Genomic DNA, 7,954 nt, shown 5'->3' on the forward strand with positions numbered 1-7,954 from the left:
CTTCTTCCTCAACCCTGAGCTTAACAATCAAACTTTCAAGAGAAAATTCTTTAGTCTTGTGACGCAAAGTATTACGAAAATCTTTCCATCTAGGTGGTAACTTGTCAATCATTACAGAAACTTGAAATTGTTCATCAGTTTTCATACCTTCGGCCACAATTTCGTGGTAAATTTTTTGAAGTTCATGAGCCTGTGCAACAACTGATCTATCATCCACCATTTGGTATCTCACATACCGGCTCACAGCATATTTCTTTGAACCCGCTTCCTCGGTGTCATATTTTTTCTGTAATGCATCCCATACATCTTTAGCAGTTTCAAAAGTTGAATAATACTCATATAAATCGTCAGATAATGCATTAAGAATGTAGTTTTTGCAATCAAAGTCATTATCGATCCATTTGTCGATGGCCTTTTGTTTTTCCTCGAGAGTTTGAGAAACAACTTTTTCAACACCACCGGTAGGAGGTGGATCTGTAGCAGCACCACCGCCAGCAGCAACAGCAGCAGTCTTATCAGCAGCAGGTTCCAGGGTTCCAGGATGAACACTCGACACAATCATATGCAGCTTCATCAGTTTGAGATAAAAGAACATCTTCAGCTTCCATCTTCTGAAATGCAACCCTTCAAATTTGAAAGGCTTGTTGGTATCATCAACGCGCTTCTTTTCATTCTCCATAGCAGAAACGTACACCTTAAAATTGTTGGAAACAAAGCACTATAATCAAATTACACAAAGAAACCGCTGAGTCGCGTACTAGGTCGCTATCTTTAAGGTGTTTCGCGACTCTGCCTCTTGATTGTGCTAGCAGTCAGTTTTTTGTCGAAACCCTATGGGATAAAACAGCTTATCTCTTTCGATTTCTCTGCACTGAGAAATCGAATCAATAATAACTCTTTCAACAACCCTTGCTCAGAAAAACTTGACGAAATAAAAATAACGTTCTATATCTTTTCTTCCAGAAACCAGTTTTTTTTTTTATAATCAAAAAGAATCAATGGAATTAATGGAAAATTAATTTTCGATTAAATGCCAATTAAATTTCTTTGTAACAGCAAAAAAACGGCCGTATTAAAATTTCAACATTAACTGTAATTAATCATGATATAATTATCTTAATACGTTTTGAAAATTTAAGTTAGAAACAGCAAAAAAAATTGTTTCTGGATCAGCAGACCTCCCAAGACCCCCAAGGCCCCGCTCCCGGACTAATGTAATATAATATATAGTATAAATAGTATATACCCTAGTGAAATTGTGTGGGGTGGGAATTGAACCCATGCCTATAGTGTGGGAGCTCAAAACAATGCCACCATACTATCTCTCTAACTTTGGCATATTATTACAAAACTATGTTTTTAAATATATACCCCAACAATCCCCCACTTATATTTTAAGACATTGAGCAAGTGCTATACAGTTGTGCATAAGCAAAGGTGCCTTTCGACTTGAACCTCTACATAGTGTTGAACTTTCTAATTATCAGGTAACTAGAGTGACTCTCGTCTTGAACTCTAACTAATAATAGATTATACAACACACACAACTATATCTTAGAGTAAAGTTCTTAATTTTGCACATTAGGGCCATGTGCTTATCCCTTTCTTAACGAACGATCTAGAGAAATGCCCAAGTTCTCATAGAAGGCGGCCACACCTTCACATTCGTATAGGTGAGTCTATCAAGGATACTCCTGTATATCCCACTCTTAACTTAAGAGCTATAGACATCATTAAGAGTTTAAACACTCAACCTGTTTCCCACTTCAGGATATCATGCTATGGGAATGCATGACTCTATCATATTATTTGGAACTTCGTCTAGTCCCTTTGAACCTATTTCTAGGTTGGGTATCCATTACAAATGACTCAACTTCTCACGGGCAAAAGTCCCATACTTTTAGAGATATTCCATACCTTTTCTCTTGCTAATCCTTTCGTCAAAGTATCAGCTATATTTCCTTCAGACCTTACATGATCTACTCTAACAACACCAGTTGTGAGAAATTCTCTAACTGTGTCGTGCTTTCGACGTATCTGTCGATTCTTGCTGTTATTATAACAGTTCTCTACTACTCCGATAGCCGCGGTAGTATCGCAGTGGATCAAAGTGGCTGGTATCGGTTTTTCCCATACTGGAATGTCTGATAACAGACTCTTCAGCCATCCTGCTTCTTCACTAGCTGCTGCTAGTGCCATCAATTCAGCCTCCATCGTAGATTGGGCTATAATTGTCTGTTTCTTTGATCTCCAAGATACAGCGCCCCCAGCAATAGTAAAAACATATCCACTGGTGGCCTTGGAATCATCTGAAAGAGTATTCCAATTAGCATCGCTAAATCCTTCAAGGACTGCGGGATGCCTCTTATAGTGTAATACTAGGTTTGTGGTTCTTTTCAGATACCGCATAACCCTCTCAATAGCATCCCAGTGTTCCAAACTAGGATTACTGGTAAACCTGCACAGAACTCCCACTGCATATGCAATGTCTGGTCTTGTACAATCAGTTGCATAACGCAGACTTCCAATTATACTAGCATATTCAGATTGTCTAACACTTTCTCCAGTGTTCTTAAACAATTTCACATTAGGATCAAACGGAGTACAAGCAGGCTTACAATCAAAATATTCATACTTTCTCAGAATTTTTTCAATGTAGTGAGATTGATCCAAACAAATACCACTACTAGTTCTAGTTATTTTGATTCCCAAGATTACACTAGCTTCACCCAAATCTTTCATGTCAAAATTCGAACTAAGCATACCTTTAGTTTCATTGACAACAGATAAACTGGAACCAAATATCAGCAAATCATCCACATACAAGCAAACAATCACACACACATCATTCTCAAATTTATAATAGATGCATTTGTCACCCTCGTTTATTCTGAAGTTATGTGAAATCATTAAATTATCAAATTTCTCATGCCACTGTTTAGGAGCTTGTTTTAAACCATAAAGGGATTTTTCTAGCTTACATACTTTCTGTTCTTGTCCAGGAATTACAAAACCTTCAGGTTGTTCCATATAAATTTCCTCTTCTAGTTCACCATTCAAAAAGGCAGTTTTAACATCCATTTGGTGAATAACAAGATTATGAGCAGCGGCAGCAGCAATCAAAACACGTATAGATGTTAATCTAGTAACAGGAGAATAAGTATCAAAGAAGTCTACGTTCTCTCGTTGCCTAAATCCTTTAGCAACCAGTCTAGCTTTGTGCTTCTCTATTGTTCCATCAGGTATAGTTTCCTTTTCAAAACCCATTTACAACCTATAGGCTTACAACCAGGAGGTAAATCTACTATACGCCAAGTTCCATTAGACATATGAGAATCCCATTCATTATCTACAGCTTCTTGCCAGGAACTAGACTCTGCAGAACTGAACGCCTCTTGTAAATTAGAAGGTTCTTCCTCTACGACATAAAATTCAAAATCAGGATCTCTTGTGTCAGACCTAGCTCTTTTACTTCTTCTAGGTTCAACTTCAGTGATCCTAGTTTCTGCACTTCTAGGTTCTTCTAATCTATGTTCAGAATCAGCACTAGGTAAAACACTAGATAAAGAACCCCCACTATTACCCCCACTATTTCTAGATTTAAAAGGAAATCTCTCTTCAAAGAAATCAACATCAATAGATTCAATAATAACCTTATTATTAATATCAAAGAACCTATAAGCTTTACTGTTTTGAGCATAACCAATAAAAACACATTCATAAGCTCTACTTTCTAACTTATGTCTTTTAGGATCAGGTTTTCTAACAAAAGCTAAGCAACCCCAAACTCTAAAATAAGAGACATTAGGTTTTCTATTTCTCCAAAGTTCATAAGGAGATATCATGGTTTTATTATTAGGAATGCGGTTCAAAACATGGCAAACAGTCAGCAAACATTCACCCCACCAATGAGAAGCAGCACCAGAGCTAAGCAAACAAGCAACAGTCAATTCAGTAAGAGTACGATTCTTTCTTTCAGCTTTCCCATTCATTTGAGGATTATATGGTGCAGTTCTTTCATGTATAATGCCATTAGTTTGATAAATTTCAGTAAAAGGAGAAGAATCATATTCAGTGCCTCTATCACTACGAAATCTCTTAATTTTCCTACCAAATTGATTTTCAATTTCAGCAATAAAAATCTTAAAATTTTCAATAGCTTCGTTCTTATGGCTCAACAAATAAACATAAGTATAATTAGAACAATCATCAATGAACGTCATGATATACCTCTTGCCATTTCTAGTTAGGATACCTTCATATTCACACAAATCAGAATGTATTAAGTCTAGTGGTTTCGATTCTCTTACAACAGATTTATGTGAAGTCTTGGTTATTTTTGCTTGACTACAGTATTCACATTTTTCAAAATCATTTTCAGAAAATTCAGGGAGGACACCTAACTTACTCATGTTATTTACTAACTTTTTACCCACATGACAAAGCCTACCATGCCAAACATTAAAATTGCAAACCATATAAGCAGAAGAATCAATTTTATTCATAGCATCAACATTAAGCTTAAACATTCCATCAGTAGCATAACCCTTTCCTACAAAATTCTTATTCTTAGTTATAGTGTAAATATCAGACCCAATAGTTTGATACAACCCAGCCTTGTTGAGAAGATAGCCGGAAACAAGGTTCTTTCTCATTTCTGGAGTGTGAAGGACATCTTTCAGCATGAGTGTCTTCCCAGAAGTAAACTTCAACTCTACCGTACCAGAACCTTTCACCATAGTGCTGTGGGAGTCTCCCAATAACACTTTCTTGTCCTTGGTTTCAGCATAAGTCTTGTGACGCAAAGTATTACGAAAATCTTTCCAGCTAGGTGGTAACTTGTCAATCATTACAGAAACTTGAAATTGTTCATCAGTTTTCATACCTTCGGCCACAATTTCGTGGTAAATTTTTTGAAGTTCATGAGCCTGTGCAACAACTGATCTATCATCCACCATTTGGTATCTCACATACCGGCTCACAGCATATTTCTTTGAACCCGCTTCCTCGGTGTCATATTTTTTCTGTAATGCATCCCATACATCTTTAGCAGTTTCAAAAGTTGAATAATACTCATATAAATCGTCAGATAATGCATTAAGAATGTAGTTTTTGCAATCAAAGTCATTATCGATCCATTTGTCGATGGCCTTTTGTTTTTCCTCGGGAGTTTGAGAAACAACTTCTTCAACACCACCGGTAGGAGGTGGATCTGTAGCAGCACCACCGCCAGCAGCAACAGCAGCAGCAACAGCAGCAGTCTTATCAGCAGCAGGTTCCAGGGTTCCAGGATGAACACTCGACACAATCATATGCAGCTTCATCAGTTTGAGATAAAAGAAAATCTTCAGCTTCCATCTTCTGAAATGCAACCCTTCAAATTTGAAAGGCTTGTTGGTATCATCAACGCGCTTCTTTTCATTCTCCATAGCAGAAACGTACACCTTAAAATTGTTGGAAACAAAGCACTATAATCAAATTACACAAAGAAACCGCTGAGTCGCGTACTAGGTCGCTATCTTTAAGGTGTTTCGCGACTCTGCCTCTTGATTGTGCTAGCAGTCAGTTTTTTGTCGAAACCCTATGGGATAAAACAGCTTATCTCTTTCGATTTCTCTGCACTGAGAAATCGAATCAATAATAACTCTTTCAACAACCCTTGCTCAGAAAAACTTGACGAAATAAAAATAACGTTCTATATCTTTTCTTCCAGAAACCAGTTTTTTTTTTATAATCAAAAAGAATCAATGGAATTAATGGAAAATTAATTTTCGATTAAATGCCAATTAAATTTCTTTGTAACAGCAAAAAAACGGCCGTATTAAAATTTCAACATTAACTGTAATTAATCATGATATAATTATCTTAATACGTTTTGAAAATTTAAGTTAAAAACAGCAAAAAAATTGTTTCTGGATCAGCAGACCTCCCAAGACTCCCAAGGCCCCGCTCCCGGACTAATGTAATATAATATATAGTATAAATAGTATATACCCTAGTGAAATTGTGTGGGGTGGGAATTGAACCCATACCTATAGTGTGGGAGCTCAAAACAATGCCACCATACTATCTCTCTAATTTTGGCATATTATTACAAAACTATGTTTTTAAATATATACCCCAACACACACTGCATGCGTCTCTTTGTTCCCTGTTTGGATTAGCAAGAAACTTACTTTTTCGACCACAGAACATATCTCTCCATCTTCCTTTGCTGTCATCTTGATGGTGTTTCCAGCCGCAAACGGCAGCAAATCAAGTCTTGAGGCGACTCCCCATTAACCAAAGATTCATCTCTGTTCATGCAAAAACGATCAAAGTCCTTCCATTTCTATTCACTCTAAACTCTGCCCACACGACCATCACAGCTAACACCAGTAGTATGAACCGCAAGCAACCACTTGCAATCAGTTCAACCCCCTTCGCAACATAATCCTCTCAGCCAACATTTCTGGTGCAAATTCAGACCCACGACGGCTGCTTGGTATGGAATGAGAAATGAGAATATTTTTCTTGGTGTCATACAAAGTGAGATGTGGTGTAGTTGACACGCCATCCACTATTTTCTTATTCAACAGCACCACGTCCCATTTACTTTAACAACTGCACTAGTGGTTCACCTGCTTCATTGATGTATCCTTCCCAGGCCATGAGTTAATTAATTGGTGCCAACATAGAGAATGAAGTGGCCGCCAAAAGAAATCTCTTGGGTGTTGTCGTATCATTTGGTAATTTTTGCGGCAAATGCTAATTAGCTTCTATTATAGTGTTTATTCTTGGGATGATCAAATTGACTCGTATTTTCTACAAAAACACTAAAATAATTTTATTAATTAAAATATCGAGTCCTACCTAATATAAATATCGGTACAAAATGTAGCACATACGTGCTTATCAGCTACAACTCAGAAAGAGGTACTCACTTTCTTCAAGACGCTAATGGAGCGACTATCACAAGAGCCGTGTCAGCCCATAGAACCAATGAGGAGTACTTTCAACACTTTCGGTGCAAACACTTCAACAGGGCGTGCATTCATAGATGAAGAAATTCGTGTTACTCCTGATCGCTCAAGGGAAAGGCATCAGCCGTTCAATTTTATCAAGCGTGAGGATCTAGAACGACTTCTCCAGCATCGAGGCAAGGAAAACCCGATAGACCTGCACCAGCATCGTCCTCCTTATCCTCCTGATGTGCAAAGAGTTTCTCTTCCGAGAGGATACTACTCTCCTCAATTTTCCCTTTATGACGGAACTGGTAATGCTCGTGAAAACATCTCTCGTTTTCTGGAGTCATTAGGAGAGCACGAATACAATCATGTCCTCCACTTGAAAGAGTTCTCAAAGTCACTTACCGGGAGAGCGTACACCTGGTATAACAACACTGCACCAAACAACTTATCCAACTGGTGTGAGATGGTAACTTCTTTCAACAAGAAGTATTTCTTCGTATCCGAGAAAATCACCTTTTCAGATTTGGGGAGGATGTTCCAACGAAACAATGAGCATCCAAATGATTATTTCAGGAGTTTCAAAATACAGGCACCGGATTATCACGATCCAAATATGAATGAACAACGATTGGTGGAATTATGCATTAATAGGATGGTACCCATCTATCGTGCTATGCTGGAGAATCCGTAATTTCAGACATCCTTTGAACATCGTGAAGCTGTTAAGTGCCGACTACAACAACACATGCCCTGCTAGAAAGAAGCCAGCCTGCTAGGAATGAAGAGCCTCATGATATTCGTGGAAGCATACATCTCACCAACATGCAATACAACCTTCAGCCTTCTGTAAGCAGCTTCACTGAAGCAGCAAGAGGAAAACCACCAAGATACAACATCCTGTACGTCCAAAACCGCCAACTCCAACCTCAGTACCACATGCACGACTATTACAATGATGAAACAACGTCCGAGATATACCATATATGGCTTGACGGCAACAAAAT

Source organism: Papaver somniferum, unplaced genomic scaffold (genome assembly GCF_003573695.1).
Source record: "Papaver somniferum cultivar HN1 unplaced genomic scaffold, ASM357369v1 unplaced-scaffold_32, whole genome shotgun sequence".
NCBI lineage: Eukaryota > Viridiplantae > Streptophyta > Magnoliopsida > Ranunculales > Papaveraceae > Papaver > Papaver somniferum.